Source organism: Balaenoptera borealis (assembly GCF_965194805.1).
Source record: "Balaenoptera borealis genome assembly, chromosome: 14".
Taxonomy (NCBI): domain Eukaryota; kingdom Metazoa; phylum Chordata; class Mammalia; order Artiodactyla; family Balaenopteridae; genus Balaenoptera; species Balaenoptera borealis.
This window is the reverse complement of record NC_138875.1, coordinates 78262363-78280417: the sequence shown is the minus strand read 5'-3', so window position 1 is coordinate 78280417 and position 18055 is coordinate 78262363. Positions and strand designations below refer to the sequence as shown.

General features: G+C 48.3%; 1 long non-coding RNA gene across 1 annotated transcript in view; it reads right to left on the bottom strand.

Annotated features, from left to right (window-relative positions):
* The window catches only part of LOC309611384, a 216857-nt gene that overhangs the window by 65308 nt on the left and 133494 nt on the right, over window positions 1–18055 (bottom strand). The gene's annotated exons all lie outside the window — the stretch shown is intronic.

Sequence of the window (18055 nt, the reverse complement as noted above, 5' to 3'; positions counted from 1 at the left end):
GAAACCACAGGAATCTCACTGCCTGAACCTGAGAGGGGGCCGGACCTGTTTGCTAAATCCTCCTTCCCTTTCACACCTGTCTCCCCCCCCACCCCTTCCTCCCCAGGAACCCCTCCAGCCTCCGCTCTGGGGCTGACACCTGCCCCTCTGAAGCTGGGTGTTAAGAGTGAGTGACAGGTTCCTAACTGTGGCCTCAGCTCCTGGCTCTCACCACGCCTCATACCTCAGAGGCTTAGCACAAGTTCTAAGGTGTTCACGAAGCTTCTGCAGGTTGGACTTCCCCTCTGAATCGCTACTAAAGCTGATCACTGTGAGTGTAGCAGATGTTGTCACCTACCCTCAAACCATACATTCCCTTTGTCCATGCCAACATAACGTGATTCTGCAATGGCTGGCGGTCCCTAGATTTGGAGGGAATGTGGGACCCTCCCTGACTCAGGGTGAGCGAACAGTGTTCATGCTTCTCACTTTCCAGTGATGGATTTTGGGGCGACCCTGGAACTCAGTGCTGACCAATGAAATGAAAGAGGCAGCCCGGTGCAGATAGGAGGCTTCCTTCTCCAGTTGGGGGCTGGAGGGAGGGAACTCATGAAAACAGTTGTATAGCTCCTGCCCTTGCTCCCTGCAGTTTGGGGATATTATACATGAAGCTGCTGCAGCCGTCTTGTGACCATGAGGCAACAAGTATGCTAATGGAAAGCCAATATGACTAAGGATGGTTGAGCAAAATGTGAAATGAATCTGGGTCCTAGATGATATGGTTGAGACACTGAGTCAGTCCTATAACCAGTGAAGGGTGCCATGATGAGCTCCATGCAAGGCCCAGTGGATGACCAGCTACATCAGGAGTTGGCCAACTATGGCCCATGGGCCAAACCCAGCCTTCTGCCTGTGTTTGTAAATAAAGTTGTATTGGAAAGCAGCCACACACATCCAGCTACGTATTGTCTATGGCTGCTTTTGCACTACAAGATCGAGCTGAGTAGCTGTGCCAGAGACTGCATGTCTGGCAAAGCCAAAATAATTATTATTTGGCTCTTTACACAAGAAATTTACTGACCCCTGGGACAAAGAGAGATTGGGGAGCAGTGTTGGTGTATATAAGGGTGATGGGCTCTGGATTCAGACCACTTAAGTTTAAGTCCTGACTCCGTCTGTAAGAGATATGTGACTTACAGGTTATTACTTAACCTCTCTGGGCTTCTGTGTCATTCTCTGCAGAAAGGAGGCATCATGACAATAGTCCCCCTCCCTGTTCATAGGTCTCTTGTGAACACTCAAGGAAACCCTGCATGTCAAGAACTCAGGACGGCGGTCAGCGTTTTGGCTCCATCACTGTGTGAAGGCATCCGCAGGGGTCCCTAACCAGACATAACTTAGGGACGCAGCTGCCCAGCTGCACAATGGATACACCTGAGCACATTCCTAGGACTCTGGGACCCAAGCTCCTTGGAGTGCCCAACAGATGAGAATTAACATGAGGCAGGGACACATTGCATCCAATTATCCTTTTCTGCACATCTCAGACCTTTGGTCTTCTTAAGGAATTCTCGGCTTCTGGAAGGTGGTGAGTTGGCAGCGCTGGGAGCAGTTAATCTGAGGCCAGCCGTGGCATTTGTCCGCTGTGCAGAGGGAAGGGCCGTGCTCCAGGAAAGCCACCCAAGCTGCTGACCCTTCTGTCTTCCTGTGTCCCCCAACCATCTGGGCAGCAGAGGGCTGCTAATTGGGGCACTCTGGCCCCGGACGTCACAAATGATGCCACGCAGGGAGTGGGCCCTGGGAATCACTGGCATTTAGTCCCAGGGAAACCATGGGGAGGAAACCATTCCAAAGCTCTGCCTAATATGTCTCGCAGCCAGGCCATGTGGCAGGGGCTGTGGCTGGGGTTCTGGCCCCTTCCGTCCCGCCAGAACCATTTCTGGCAAATGCCAAGGGCGTGACTTCCGGAGGGCTTGGAAGGCCCACTCGCTGGAATCCCTGAGTTGTGTAATACTGTGTCCCCTCAGCACAATGTCTCAGACAGCTAGCGCTACCAAGCAGGGTCCTGAGACCGAGCCTAGAAAAGGATGATTCGTGCACCTGTTTCTGCAACATGTACTGTGCTATGGGAGGGCCTTTCCCCGGACATCCTCAGCTGCACTAGCTTTCTGTCCCGCCTCCCCACCCCCAGCCTCAGGGCCTTTGCACTCACTCTTCCCTCTGCCAGGAATGCTCTTCCCCCGCAGTTATCCACACAGACACTCTGTTACTTCCTACAGGTCTCTGCTCAAATGTCATCTTATCAGAAGGACCTCTCCTGACCACTTAAGTCACACCTCCTCCATCTATCTCTCCATTACCCTTTTTCCTTACCCTCCACAGTTTTTCTTCTTAGAGCTGATCTTTAAGTGACATGTTCAATATTTATACGCTTAACAGTTTTTCCATTTATTGTCTCATTCTCCAATTCTGCCCCTCGTGAAGTTCCATGGGGCCAGGGACCTTTTCTATCATATTTACTGCTGTGTTCCCCAGTTCCTAGAGCAGTGTCCGGCACACAGTAGGAGAATAAATAATTATTGTTTGAATGGACGAATGCATAGAGCTGGTAGTAACCTTTTAGTCACACATCTCTTATTCTTGAATCTTCCACCAGCTGCATCAGCGCTACCTAAATATCCAAGTGGGCATTGCTATCATTATTGATGCTAATAATTATATTGTTACGATATGGATTTTATATTACTAATCATGACTGTGTCAGCCAGTGTCCCGCTTGGTTCTATAAAGCACCAAGGATTAAGGATTAGGATTAAGATATAGCACGGCAAAATAGGATGTATCGTTATCTCCATTTTAGCGATGTAAAACTTGGAATGCAGAGAACGGAAGTTATTGGAGGCTACCCAGGTCCTCAACGGCTGAGCTGTGGTTCAGACCTGGATCTGTGTGACTCCAGTTAAGAAAGCATCGCGCAAAGGTAATCTAACCCCCTTTAGCTTAGCAAACTTTCTGAGGCTTTGTTCTCTCACCCGAAAACGCATTACTCGTGAAAGGCTGGTCTTTGAGCAACTGTACACATTCATTTCCAGCGCTGCATGTGCCTTGGCCCGAAATGTGGCAGCCTCGCACTGGTTATTGATGTCGTGTTTGCTACTCTGACAGTTAATGCGGATGGAACACATAGCACCCAACTCTTACTGAGCCCCGCTGTGTGCCAGCCATGTACTAAGCTTCTAACACATCTTCTCAACGATCTTTACAATAGACCTTTAAAATAGGTATGACAAACTGAGGGATGGAGAGTCACAAATCTCGATTGCCCAGAGTTACACAGTCCACACGGGGCTAATAATACCATTGTCTCAACGTGGGAAACGAAGGAAAGGTCTTCATTTTCCATTCTCAGTCGGGGGTAGCTTTAAAAAAAATACACAACCCACGAAGGATAATTAATGGAAGTTGAGTGCAACAAAGCATGGGTTTCCAGTTCCCCAGAGTCATGCAACAGCCAAATGGTCTGTCTTTTGTTTTTTCCTCCTTTCTGTCCATATTATATATTAGGCATCTGGTTTTATGGTTACACTGGAGGAATTATTACATTCAGCCAACGTCACGGAGGAGGACTTCTAACTTCTGGAAGCACTGGAGTCCAAGATGGTGGTAGCTGAGTGGGAGGAGAAGGGCAGGAGGGAGATTGTTGGGTGCAACCCCTGACCATTCAGTCCCTTGAGGAAAGGATGCAGCATAAGAATGGCTCCTTAACTCAAAGATGGTTTAATGACCTCCAGCAACCAATTCCCAGTGTGCCCCCAGCTTATGCCCACAAAAAAATCCTCTCCGTTCAATTGCTTTTGGGACAAATCCACCCTCATCTCCTCTGTGCAAAGAAATGGTGGGGTTGCCATCTGTGTGCGTTCAGGCTTCAACCTCCCCTGGAAGATGCATCAATGTTCTCCAAATGGAAAAAGCTCCGCAATAGTTTCCAATAGGAAGATTCTTAGGGGGAATGAAGAGTGGGATGTCTTTATCAGCAGCTTCTTTTTCTTGAGCTGGGAGAGCTCTTGCACAGCTAGCATGCCATCAAGCCATTGGCCATACCCTAGCTTGGGACCTTTCTCAGTTGTTATAAAGCCTCAGATTTCTCTCTCCAGGTATGTTTGAATCACTTATAGGAGGAGACTTCATCTAACTTGACTCTAAGAGTCCTAGGACTCTTAAGATTCTTGACAGTGTTCCATGAATACATTTTGATGCATTGGCTGGCTAAAGTAAACTATTGTTTCCACTGTGGGAAATAAGTAGCCTCCAAAACAAAAAGGTTAAGTAACTCACACAGCTAGCAAGCAACAGAGGAGGGACTTGAACCAGGCCTGCTCTGGGGCTAAAATCGGTAAGTGTAACTTTTCTGAGTCTGTATCCTTGTCTGCAAACTGGGCATCCTGGTGGCCACAGGCTGGATGGGAGAACGCAATGGGATAGTATTGAAAGATGCTCTGCCATGGTGAGTACAGATGGCTCTGACCATGTGACTTGGGAAGAAGACGACAAACTGAGGGACGGAGAGTCAAAGAAACAGCATCGGCCTTAAGTAGCAGGTAGGGTTTTCTCTTTGGAGATGGTAAAAAGAAGGGACAAGAGAGAGGTGCAGAGAGGGCAAATAGAAGAAGAGGTGGCAAAACGCGAGGCCTGGAGACATGTACTAATTAAGGTCTTCATCACCAGCTCAGTGATGTGTCAAGATGACAGTCAGTCAAGCAGATAAGGGAGATGAGTTAACATCTCCTGGGGGATACCCAGGCCTGAGATTGGCTGGCAGATAAGAGCACAGCAGTGAAAAGGAAGCTGCCAGAAGGTTATTGGCATGAAATTGCAGTGAAGGATTTGAACTGTCTGCCACCCTGGTAGCTGTAACCCTCTCTCAGTTAAGGCAAGGTCCAATAGCCCTTGGAATGCATTCCTATCATTGGACCATATGAGCTGATGCAAGAACAGTGGGAATGGATATTTGGGGCCATACAGGAAAGCACAGAAAGGAAATATGAGAAGAGTCACAAAAAAGACCTTGGAACCCTGCTCTTACATGCTTTGTCTTAGGGCAAATCTGAGGGTAATGTAACCTTCAGGCATGGCTGGATCCAGATGTCCATTATGAGGCCATCAAGAATGTGTATCTCATTCTCTCTCTTTCTCTGCACTATGTCTTCTGTGTTGACTGAATTCTGAGGCAGGTCCTTGTCCTATCATGGCAACATGGGTTGGTCTCTCTCTTAGGCTGGGTTCTCTCAGAAGCAGACTCTGAGACAAGGATTAAAGGGTAAGTGGTTTGTTTGGGAAGCAGCCCCAGAAAACTCTGGTAGGAGGATGGGGAAGGGAGAGGGAAGGAAAGGAAGGTGCAATAATGAGCAGTTTATCACGATAGGCAATTGATGGCCAATAGCACTGGGACCTCTGTGATGTGATTCAGTCCACACTCCACTGAGCATAGAACAGAACGTGTGTCCCATTCCAGGGTCAAGGGAGCTGGGGTACTGATTCTCCAACCCCTACTCATGATTGGCTGAGGGCTGCTCCCAGGGGCATTACCTCCACTGCACCTCGGTTTATCCCATGCAAGGGCTGACAGCATCAGAGAAAACCCTCAGGGGAAGGTCTCCAGTCCTTGAAGTAGGAAGTGTCAGCAAGCATGGCCACAATCAGTACTAAGTAAGATACCACGAGACACCAGCAGAACCCTCTTTCCCTGTAGCTGTAGCAAAAGTTCTGGGACTAAATCTTACTGAACGGACTTGGGTCATATGTCCTTCCTTGAATCAAGCACCATAACCAGGGTAACGGGCAATGTCAGTTAGTCAAACTCAAGGGAAAGGAGTCTACCTTGCCCAAACCACACAGATTGAGAGCAGGGCTGGGTAGTTCCCCAGTGCAAAATGAGGGGTCGTTACCGAAGAAAACTGAGTGAATGCTAGTCCTACAAAAGCAGCAGACAGATGTTGACTTGTCACTCAACAAGTGACATCCCTGACTTTGTCATCTTCCTCCTCTAGTTTAGATCAAAACCTTTCCTGGCCCCGGAGCAGCCCCATGGGGGGCGGGGGGAGGGCAGATGTAAAAGTGAGTGTGCTTAGTCACTTTCAATTGCTCAAATTCTCGTGAAATAATACACATAACGTTTGCACACACACGCATGTATTTTTTTAACAGAGGCTTTGCAGACTTGTTACAACTGTTTACATGAACCTAATGGGGCCAAATCTCATTAATGACTTTGATACTGTTTGAGTTGGCCCCGGGTTTTGGAGAAAGGCTAATAACCACAATTCATATGCCCATGTGGCACCGTTCATTGAAGGGAGCTCAGTAAAGGGACCTCTGAATCCTCTTTTACGCTTTGTAACTTGGCATGTGACATCTGGGGCTATTTCCTCACATGGCCCTTTTGCATTAATGTAGTTTAAGTAGTTTGGGAAGGTGCCTAAGTGATGGCCATTATGCAATTTTCTTTTAAAGGTAGAGGAAATGACAATCAAAGAATCCGGGGAAGGGGTGAGGACTTGTGCCCACTCCCTCCCCCTGTGAAAATGTCAGAGGGCCCCTTAACCCATGGTAATTGCAAAACAAACAGAGCTCAGAGTTCTTACAAAGCCAGGACTGCTTTGGAGAAACAGCAAGGTCAGCTGGGAGGGGCTGGCTCTCTTGCCTACCTATTGTTTTTGAAACTCCAAAGAAATGGAAAAATTAATCCCCAACAAGCCAAATACATTACCCGTAGCTAGTAGAGACTTTGAGAAAGGAGGCTAAAAACTGGTGCTATTAATAATAACTGTATCAGCTTCGGTGCATCTGGGTCCTACTTGCTTATCTGTATAATGGGAATAATCCACGTTTTAGGGCTATTGGGGGGATTAAGTTAGATAGTGCATGTGATACGTTCTATATACTGTAGCAGGGACTGCTAGCTGTTTCCTAATATCCACTTTCATCTTCTTGAATAGCACTGTATTATGAGCTGTACTTAAGTACACAACTTCCTAGGATAAATGTCATATTTTCTAGCTTCCTCTGCAGCTAGACGTGCTGATATGATTAAGTTTTGGCCATTACGTTATAAGGAAAGTGCCCTGTAGCAGCTTCCAATACCTATCCTTAAAAGACAGCTGATGCACAGCCTTGGGCCCTTTCTTTGTCCTTCCCTCCATCGTGCTACCTGGACCATAGATGCTGCCATCTTGAATCATGAGATAGACCTATGAATGAGATCCTGACATCAGAGTGCTTGTACCTGTTCTTTTGGATTCCAGTCTTTCTTTTTAAAGCCACTGTTAAGTGGGCTTTTTTCTTTCACTAGCAGTCAATCCCTAATCCTGGTTCATTCACATAGAATTTGGTCTACTCAACAAAGCTCTGTCTTTTCGAAGAGCCACAAATTTAGCTGACACTAAAATTCAGCATTTTTCTTTTGTCTATTACTAGCATGCCTTTCCCCATACTAATTCCTCTAGGTAGTGGTCAGTTCCTTGGAAAGGGAAATACTCCATCTTCCCCCTTCTTGTTTCCATTCCAAGATGGCGGCTAGCTGAGTGAGAAAAAGGGTGAATTTTGTATGACTTCCTGGAGGAAAAGAAAGTCAAAGTCCTAGGTTGGCCTAGAACTGCTTGATTGATGCTTGCCCTGCTTACATTTAGAGCTGAAGCCTGCTGCCAGTTCTAGCATGATCTGGGACCTGATCAGCTCTGGCCCCTAGATATGGCCTCATAGCAGACTTCCTGAGTCTCTACATTTGCCCATTTCCCCACCCCTCTCTCTCCAGCAGGCAGTTTATTCCCACTCTACAGGCTCACGATTCATCCATGATCTTCGCCCTTGAGTACTTTGGTCCCAATCTCTCCACACTGGAACCAGGAGCAGCTTGGATAAGCTCAATCTCTAGGTCTACATTAGCCCAATTCTGCTGGCCACGGAGTCTACTTGGATATAGCTTTGTCCCCAGTTGGTCCTGGTAGCTCCAGAAGCATCTCTTCCTAGAATCCCCAATGGGAATAGTGACTTTGATGGACAATGAGGTACTGCCCAGATTCCCTTCGGGAATGCAGGATCCATTCCTCCAGTAGTCAAAGGATTGAAAAAAACTAATTGCCCAAGGTCATACCTCCCTCCAGGGTCACCTACATCCAATGACTGATCAACTTGGAGTACCAAGGCCCAGGATCCTCATCCCAATTTGGGACGGCTCTGAAGAGCTATCCCAGCTGCAGAGCTTCTCGTGGGGTCAGCTGAGACCTACGCTGGGACTGTACCACAGCTCAACTTTTCTCTCTGCCCAATCCTGCTCCCATCCCTCCCTTCCACAAGTGTGGATTCTAAAGGAAGTCCTTCATAAATATCCTTACACTAAATTCCATCTCAGGGTCTTTGTCCCAGGGAACCCAACTTGCAACAGGGCCAGACATTCGTCTTCCTTCAGTCTTCCTTCTCCCATCCAAATACTCCTATTCTGAGTGCTTCCTTTTGCATCTTCCCTTTTCTCTGTCACTCACAATCCCCTGGGACTGATGGAGTCCATTTTTTTCTCTCCTTCTGCATCACCTTTTCCTGTCAGCAGCAAGTCTCATGGCTTAGCTATCAAGAGTCAGGATCCAGAACCAGAGCAGGGGCTGCCTCGAGGAGCTGGGATCATGGAGGGAGAGACTGTCTGTGGGAGGTGGAATCATGGAGAAGACAAAGCCACTGTTTCCCAGAGATGCCTCCTAAAACATGGTGGATCAGGGGAGAAACACCCTGGTTCCTCCCTTATTCCCACCCTCCAATATTTTACCAGTGGCCCCATTGGCTGAAACTAGCTGGAAACCAAGGGGAACTGGGAAATGTAGCAAGGGAGACTGGGAAATGTAGTTTGTAGGGATCAGCTAGCTCCCAGCAATGTAGAACAGAGGAAGGGAGGGATGGAGAATAGATCTGAAAGCAAGCAGGCCAACGAGTGGCTGACACATTAGCATATTAAATGATATGTGCAGCCAAACTAAGACATATGCTTAGGTATTTCCCATACATATTTAAACATAAAATTTTATGACATTTATTTACCAACTTATGATCTTACTGCACAATACTTCCAGTGAAACCATTCAGAGCACACCTTGGAGCAGAGTGGCTAAAATGACCCCTTACACTGATCCCCTGTTGTTGGACATTTAGGTTTCTTCTACTTTTCCCCTTTTGTACTCAGCATGACAATTTCTGGATTGGTTTACACAGACTCCTTTCCATTCTTCCCCCCACAAGCCTCTCTCAGCCTTTTTAGGGCTACTCAATCATTGATTTCCCCAAGAAATCATTAAGTGAAAACGTAATATGGGAAATGACTTGGAGTAATCAAAAGCCCAAGGCAGTTATCTAAACCCAGGTCCATATGGTACAGAATGATGTGAGGATGTAGTACAGGGTAAGATGTGCAGGCAGTGGGGTTGTTGAGTTGGGATGCTGCCATTTTTAGACAAGGCAGGCCCTTCTGCTTCCTTCTCTTCCACTGGACACTGGCGAGACTTTCAACCTATGTGTGCTGGGTGATGGAAGCCTGCAACATGCTTTCTCATTCTCTTTTCTACCTTCTTGCTCCTTGTAGAAAACCTGGAGGGCCTAAGATGCCAAGTGCTTTTGCAGTATGAGTCAACGGGAAGAAAATCATCCTTAAGTAGGGTGCAATGGAGTCTTATTAAAAAGAAAAAAAAAAAAAAGATCTTTTTCCTGCAATGATAAGTGACTCTGAAAATGCTCAGTGTCTCTTGGGTGTGAGTTGGGCCTTCCCTCCAGGTCAGTTGCTTGTCAGTATCTGTATGACTGTTAGACTTTTTTGTTTGTTGGATTCTGGTGGTGTGATTTTTGTGTCTGTAGAAGGTGTCAAGTCTTTGGGGCTTCATGGGGAAGGAAGAGGGCCTAGGAAGGGAGGAGTTGAGCATTTGGGAGATTTGCAACCTAAATACTTCTCTGCATTCTTTCCTAGAGCAGTGACAGGCCTTCCTGGCCTCTGCAGGGTGAATGCTTTCTTCAGTCACTGAAGAAATCTCCACTTGATAAAGAGTAAGCACGGCAGCAGTGATGATGATTCTGACAGAATGCTTTGTGCCTGGCTTTACATGAACGGATTCATTTAATGCCGACCGCAACTCTGGAAGGTAGGCTGCTATTCTCTTCTCCTTTTAGAGGTGCCGAAGCTCATGCCCAGGGAGGTTAATTCACTTGTCCAAGCTCACCCAGCTAGTCATTAGGGGAGCCTAGATTTGAACCGAGGCAGGGAGGCTGCAAAGTCCCTTCCCAGCCCCTCGTCTACCTCTGTACAACTCTATGCTGTCTGTCTAGTGCCACAGCCTTGGACATGCCGTATAGCTCTGCACGGCTCAACTTGCTTGCGCATGCTGTTGAAACTCAACACAGCCTTGGCAGGCAAGCCAACCATAGGTCTTATTCTTCTTGCAGTGGAAAGGATGTTGGAGTTGGTGTCGGAAAACCCAGAATTATCTCCCCATTTCTGCCAACCCTTAGTTGCATGCACTTCAGCAAGCTTTACACCACTCCGACCTTGAGTTTAATCTCATCTCTATCCAAAACCCAGTGGAGGGTTTGTGCCGATAAAAACCAATAAAGGTGTAACAGCAGTTTGCCAACTGAAAAACAGCACTTGATATGAAATGGTGTTTGTTCCCATTTTACAAATGAGAAGGGTGAGAAGTAGGGAGGTCTGGCCACTGCCCCAAAGTCACACTGAAGTTAGGGATCAGGTTGATGCCTGTGAACCAGGTCTTAGGACACTTTGCCCAGCCACTTTTTGTTATACCAGGATGTCTTGAGAAAAAGCAGAAAGAGTACTGTTCTTCTAAATGACCACCTCACCCAGGGGTTGCTGATGGTGAGATGGTTCTGTCTGCCCAGTGACTCCATCTACAGTCAAAATAAACCAGGAAACCTGCCCTCCCATATGTTGCTGGCCCTGGATTCTCCAAAGGTGGCAAATCAGGGAAGCTGCATTTGGCCTCTATCTGCCATTGGCGCTGCCACAGGATTCAGATAAATTCAGATAAGCAGCACAGCGCTGATTTGATATACTCCATATCTCTGGAGCCTCTGGTATCCAAAGGGCCTCTTCATGAATGCGGTAGCATCCTTAGACAACAAATAAAACATGCACCGTCTGGGTTTCTGCGTTGCCTTTCTTTGTAAATGCCTCCTGCCTTGTTTTAATCCCAGGGCATCAGTTTTCAAAGAACGGATGCAGGGGGGAAAAAACAAAGCATCAAAAGGCAAAGAAAGTTGCCAACGGATTAAGTTTGCAACGGGGTTTGCCAGCATTTTGCCTCTCAAGACCTGATGGGGGGCCGATGCCTCCCAAGCTTCCTCGAACTGCCCCCAACACACACAGCATGTGAGACACTAGGACTCAAAGCCACCTCGGTCATGGTCCCTACCTGGCTGCCTGTTCAGGTCTAAGTCAGAATGTTAGAGCTCTGGGCGGCAGGGAGAGTTAGTGATGGACGGTGCCCAAGGAGCAGAACAGGCTCCAGCATATGAAAGGATGCTGAACCCTCGTTCTTCCCGCCTTTTATCCAAAATCCACCTCTCGATCTAAGTCCCAAACTGAGTACCTTCTAGCCAACAAGGCTTTCTTTAACTACCTCCACGTTAGGTCAGAGGGTGGGTGATTAGGGGGCCATGGGCCAAATCCAATCTGCTGCCTGTTTTTGTACAGCGAGGAAGTGAAGAATGGTTTTCACATTTTTAAACAATTACTTTTGAAATGGTTGTATCAGTCCCAGCATAACAGTCCCAATTTTGCCTCTTGATCCGCAAAGCCTAAAATATTTGCCCTTTATCTGCTCTTTGCAGAAAATGTTTGTTGACCCCTGATGTAAGTGAATCAATAGATCATCATCATATCTGCCACTGAGACATCTCTTGAATTCATTCATTCATTCATTCATTCAATCTGTGGGGAAGTTACTTATGATCTCTAAACTTTGGTTCTTCAGCTGTAACTAGAGGGAAATAATCTGACCGCTCACGTAAAGTTCATGTGAGAATTCAGTGAAATAATGCATTTGAAGCTGATGGCATATTTCCAAGCAAGTGTTAGCTATAATTATATGCACTGGACTGAATGTTCGTGTCCCTCCAAAATCCATATGTTGAAATCCTAACCTCCCCCGCCGCAATGTGATGGTATTACGAGGTGGGGCATTTGGAAGGTATTTAGGTCATAAGCGTGAAGGCCCCATGAATGAGATTACTGCTCTTATAAAAGGGACCCCAGAGAGCTCTCTTGCTCTCTGTCATGTGATACATTGAAAACACAGCCATCTGAAACCTGCAAGAGGGTTCTCACCAGAACTGGACCATGCTGGCACCCTGATCTCAGACTTCCAGCCTCCAAACTCTGAGAAATAACTGTCCATTGTTTACAAGCCACCTAGCCTTTCTAATTTGATTATAGCAATCTGAACAGATTAACACAATGTAATTATTATTGGAAGAAGGCTGTGCAGTATAAGAACATGAGCCCAAATGCATGCACTGCAGACTTCAAATCGAGCATATTCAGTGCAGGCACTGAACACCAGCAATGCTGAAAATGCAAGACATTAGAGAAAGACAGTGGAGTTTGAATGTTTGCTCTGACACGTGCACTGTCTGACCTTGGGCATGTCATTTAAACGCTGAGCCTTATCTTCCTCACGTGTAAAATGTGGATCACCGGGTTGTTACCAAGAATATGAGAAGACGCTGAAATCCAAGCCCGATGCATAGTAAGTGCTCAATCAACATTAGCTATTTTATACACCCTCATATTTTTGCAAACACCTACATGCACGGTTGCAAAAGGCCATCCTCCCACGGTTTTAAAAAACATTCTAAGTTTCCCCAACAAAGATGGGTTAAGAAATTATGTTTTTGCCACACTATGAAATTATTTTAACTACCGTAGGGGGCAAGGGGCAATGGTCACAGCATATTTCATCATAAACCAGGTGATAACATTACATATTATAAAGCCCATTTTTAAAATTAGCTTTTAAAATACATTTTAAAAAAAGGCAACAGGAGATTTCACACTGTCTAAGTTAACTTCCTCCTCCCTCCCTCCCTCCCTTTTTTCTTCTCATCTTTCCTTCCTTTTTTCTTTTTCTCTGAGATCTGCTTTTAGAAGATACAATTCAAAGAAAACAAGCTGTCGTCTCATAATTTCCTCAAAAGCAACAGCTTTCAGAGTCTAAGCTCAACTAACTCGTGTATCATCTACACCCCTACTCCCAGCCTCCTGCAGTCAGAACTGATCGATGTTCCCAAAAGTGGTCCTGAGACCCTGCAGCCTTCTCTGGTATCATCAAAGTCCTATTTGGTTGGAAAGATTCTACCCGCAAAGGCAGAGGACTGGACTTGGGTGACTCGATTCCATAGTGGTCAACGCAAAGTGGAATTTCACTTCAACCTAACAACCCAAAAATCAAATTGATCAAAGATCTGCCTGACCAATCAGGGTGATTGGACTTCATGCAACAGCTCTTTATCCAGGGCCTCCTCTGGACAGAGTGCAATTCAGGGAGAAAAGAGACACTGTGCAATGAGATAGAGAAGGACCAGCTCTCATGGGGCGACCTGCTGAGTGGAAGGGGCTGCAGACAGAAAACAAGTGGATGGACGAATACACGTGATACATGCAGGCAGTCATACGTGCTTTGAAGAAAACCAAGCAAGGTGATAGCTGTCAACTATTTTGCTCTGCAGGGGACACTGGAAAATGTCTGAGGACCTTTATGGTTGTCACAGCGGAGAGTGGACTCTCCTGGCATCTAGTGGGTAGGGGTCAGGGATGCCGTTCAACATCCTACAGTGCCCAGGATGGCCCTCACCACAGAGAATCTTCCGACCCCAAATGCCAACAGGAGTAGGGGTGAGAAATCCTACTCTAGAGAAGCCTGCAGGGGGTGAGGGGAAGGATGGGAAATTCTCACCAAGCTGCAGGTCACACGCTGCGGTCACAGGGAAGAGCAAGAAACAAGAAGAGGACACATTGGGTGTTTCGGAGGCCAGAAAATAGGACAACAAAATAGAGGAGGACTGGCTAACGGTGGCACTGTTCATGCATGCAGCAGACGCCGTAAGCAGGTGGCCGCGACAAGGCCACCTGCGGCTTCAAGGAGCAATTCCCCTTGTGCGGTGGTGTCCTACCTCAAGTGTCTGTCTCTCTCTGCATTTCACGGACACCTGCTCGGCCCCCCACCCCCAGAAGTGTCCAGGACGGGTGGGAATTGGTGGGTAAATGCCACAGCCCCTCGCCCCCAGCTGGCCGTCCTCTGCAGTCTCCCAGGGGTCTCCTGAGGTCACCTGCTCCGTGATGTACCTTCTGTTGGTCTTCTCCTTCCCTGCCTCTTTCCCACTCCCCCATCACTGCTTCCTGGACTCACCTCCCAAATAAGCAACTTGGCCCCAGCTCCTTGCCTCGGGGTCTGCTCTGGGACGAACCCACATCCAAGCAGGGCAGATATCCTGTGACTGACTCTAGCTACAGCCCCGGATGGCACGCAGGCTGGCACTGGTATATTCCTGCCTATTTTCATCCAGAGACCACTCCCTCCAGCTCGGGTCAGCGGCTGCGCGGCCGGTCACATCACACGCCAAGAGGGCAGCCTCATTTGTCGTCTGGACATAGCCAGGGACCTTCCATTCCCTCGGATGTGGAGGCAGATGGAGAAATAGCTCGCTGCAAGCGGTCCTCTTTTCTTGGCAGAATGCCCCCAGCTCGGAGAGTTAGTTCTGTCAGCTCCACTCCGTCCCCTCCTCGGATCCTGTGCTCCCGGCCGTGTCAGGGGTCAGGGGGCCCATCTGCTGCCTGCATCGACTGGTGACGGCCCAGGCAGAGTTGGCAATCTTCGCTACAAGACTCGGGCCGGTGTTGGGGACTCTGTCACCCAGAGCCCAAGGGACACGTTCCGTATGCTGCATCCCAGTCCCCTCCTCGCCCCCCGTGTTGCTAGACCTCTGGGCCTGCAGTGTGATTCTCCTGGCGGAATTATTCCACGGCCCATCGGAGGATGAAGGCCTGGAGCTTGGGCAGGGGCGGGAGGCGTGGAGGGAGTGGCATGTGCTGCTGGGTGACGGTCGTGCGCGTGGCAGGCCTGGAGACCCCATCCGCACAGACTGTGGGGCGAGTGCTTCTCCCTGGGGCGGTGGGTGCCGCCCTGCACAGAGGTGACTGGCACCTCTGGGTGGCGGAGACACAGCAGGCGGGGCCAGGAGAAGGCGTAGGCGGCCAGCGTCACCCAGCGGGATGGACGCGGGCCCTGAGGGGACGAGGCCACAGGGAGGGGCTGCTGCGAGGTGGAGTGGGGGGAGAAAGGAGCCTGGGCTGTCCACGCCCACACCCAGAGGACCAGGACCAGGAGTCAGGGCCGAGCTGCCCCTCCCAGCGAGGACGGGTGCTATACAGGGTCTCCCTCCATCAGTCGCCTCTGCCTGTGGAGATGCTCTTCCGGCCCCATGGGCAGCCTCTTCCAGGGCTAACCTTCTCCTCCGTCCTCCAGCCTCAAAGTGCCGAAGACACACACACACACACACACACACACACACACACACACACACACTCACTCACCCCATGCGGAAGCACAACCAGAAACACACACATGTACAAACACACAAATACACACAGAAACACAAACAGAAGAGATAAATGTATATGTATAACTGAATCACTTTGTTGTACATCTGAAACTAACACAACATTGTTAATCAACTCTACTCCAATACAGAATAAAAAGTTAAAAAATAAAAATAAAAACAAAACCCAAAAAACAAAAAGCAAACACAAAACACATATACACACAAACAGCCACATAAACGTACACCAACCCACCAATACAAACGCAAAAGCACTCAAAGAAACACAAACATAAAAGCATACAGAAACGGACACACAGATACACACACAGAAACACATATACACATGCAAACAAAAACACATACCCACACAAATGCCCATATACACACGAACACAAACACAAACACACGAATACACATACACAGAAACACAAAACGCACACATACACTCATAAAAACATACATAGAAACACAAACGCAAAAGCCTATAGAAACACGCACATGCCTACACACAGATGCAGAACCACACAGGACCACACGTACAGAAACGCACACACACCCTACGATGTGCATTCATGCACAGAACTTGGACCCTCCAGGATGTTAACGCTACCTTGAGGTAATTCCTTCCAGGGCTTTAGGGCCTGAAGGACAGATGTGATGCCCAGGTCCTCCAGCCCCGTGAGGCCGTGGACACAACGAGGCAGATGAGTGCTGGGATCAGAGCCCCTAGGGCAGCTAGCCCGCAAGGCTTCAAATCCCAGCTCTGACACTAAGTGATGACATAAGCTGAACTTCCATATCTCCTCCCATAAAGCAGGGGTGACGGTACCACCCATCTGGTGAGGATGAAGTGAGGATACAACGTGCCCAGTGGGGGGCTTGATATGTAACAAGCGCCTAGTGAAATTATTTCCACTAACACTGATTCTCAAAGGCCACCATCTATGAGTTCCTACCTGCACAGCTTGGGGTCCCCAAGTTTAGCATATCTCAGATATTCCAGAATCCCTAGAGAGCACCTCACACACGCTCATGAAGAATAATCTGTTTTTCCATTATGACAACCTGCCAGTGAAGGCTGCCTGCAAGGCCTGGAGGGCGGGTCTCACACTGTCCGAAGGCCGGAGCCCACCATAAAAACGCCAATGCTGGGCTTCCCTGGTGGCGCAGTGGTTGAGAGTCTGCCTGCCAATGCAGGGGACACGGGTTCGAGCCCTGGTCTGGGAGGATCCCACATGCCACGGAGCAACTAGGCCCGTGAGCCACAACTACTGAGCCTGCGCGTCTGGAGCCTGTGCTCCGCAACAAGAGAGGCCGCGATAGTGAGAGGCCCGCGCACCGCGATGAAGAGTGGCCCCCACTTGCCGCAACTAGAGAAAGCCCTCGCACAGAGACGAAGACCCAACACAGCCAAAAACAATATAAAAAATAAATAAATAATTTTTTTAAAAAAAGTAACATTAAAAAAATAATAATAATAAAATAAAGCTGCTTTGATGATCCATGTACACGTCTTTGTACGAACATACGCTATCATTCTTCTTGCATAAATATCTAGGTGCAGAAAGGCTGGATCATACGGTCGGTGTATGTTCAACTTATAAAAAAAAACAAAAAAAACCAAAAAAAAACGCCAGTGCTATGCCAGTACTCTTTCTTGATCCTCCCAAAGCTGCGAGCTCCGCAAAGTGCCAAATGATGCTGTATCAGCCTCGGACCCGCAGCATCAGAGCTCTGCTGGGCCGGGCAGAGCCAGGAGCAAACCCTTCCCTGACTTATTGTGATGCCTGGACTCCTAGCAGGGCTGCATTGGCCCTTCCCTCAAAGTCCTTATGCAAAAGCTTCTTCTCTCCCCTCCCCTCCCCTGTCCTCCCCTCCCCTCCTCTTCTCTCTCTCTCTCCTTCTTTCTCTCTCTCCCTCCCTCTCTCTCTTTCTCACTCTTTCCTTCTGTCTCTCTGTCTCTGTCTCAGTCCCCCCACTTCCTCTCTCTCCCCTCTCCCTTCCACTTTATACTTGATCTAGGGCACAGACACCCCCCTGCCTGCTGCACGCCCCTCTCCTCCCCACCTCTCTCTCGGAAGCTCCCCTAGGATACAACACCACTTCCTAAGAGGAGATTTTTTGCTGGGGCGGGGTGGGCAGAAGAGAGCATAAAATGCTGGGGAAGGGGTACCATGCCACCCAATAGAAAGAACAGCCCAGCTTGGAGCCAGATAAACCTGGAGTTGAATCCTGAATCTGCCACTTAACTGCTCAGGATAATGTCCTAGGTGTGCCACTACATAAAGGAGGGACACGGTCGGCAGGCAATGTGTCATCCAAGTTACACCCCCGACCTCGATAGGGGGCCAGAGAACCCTGCCTGAGATCCTAGGAGACCACCTTCCCATCCGGAGGCTGTTTTTACATCCCTCACCTCCACCCGGAAGCC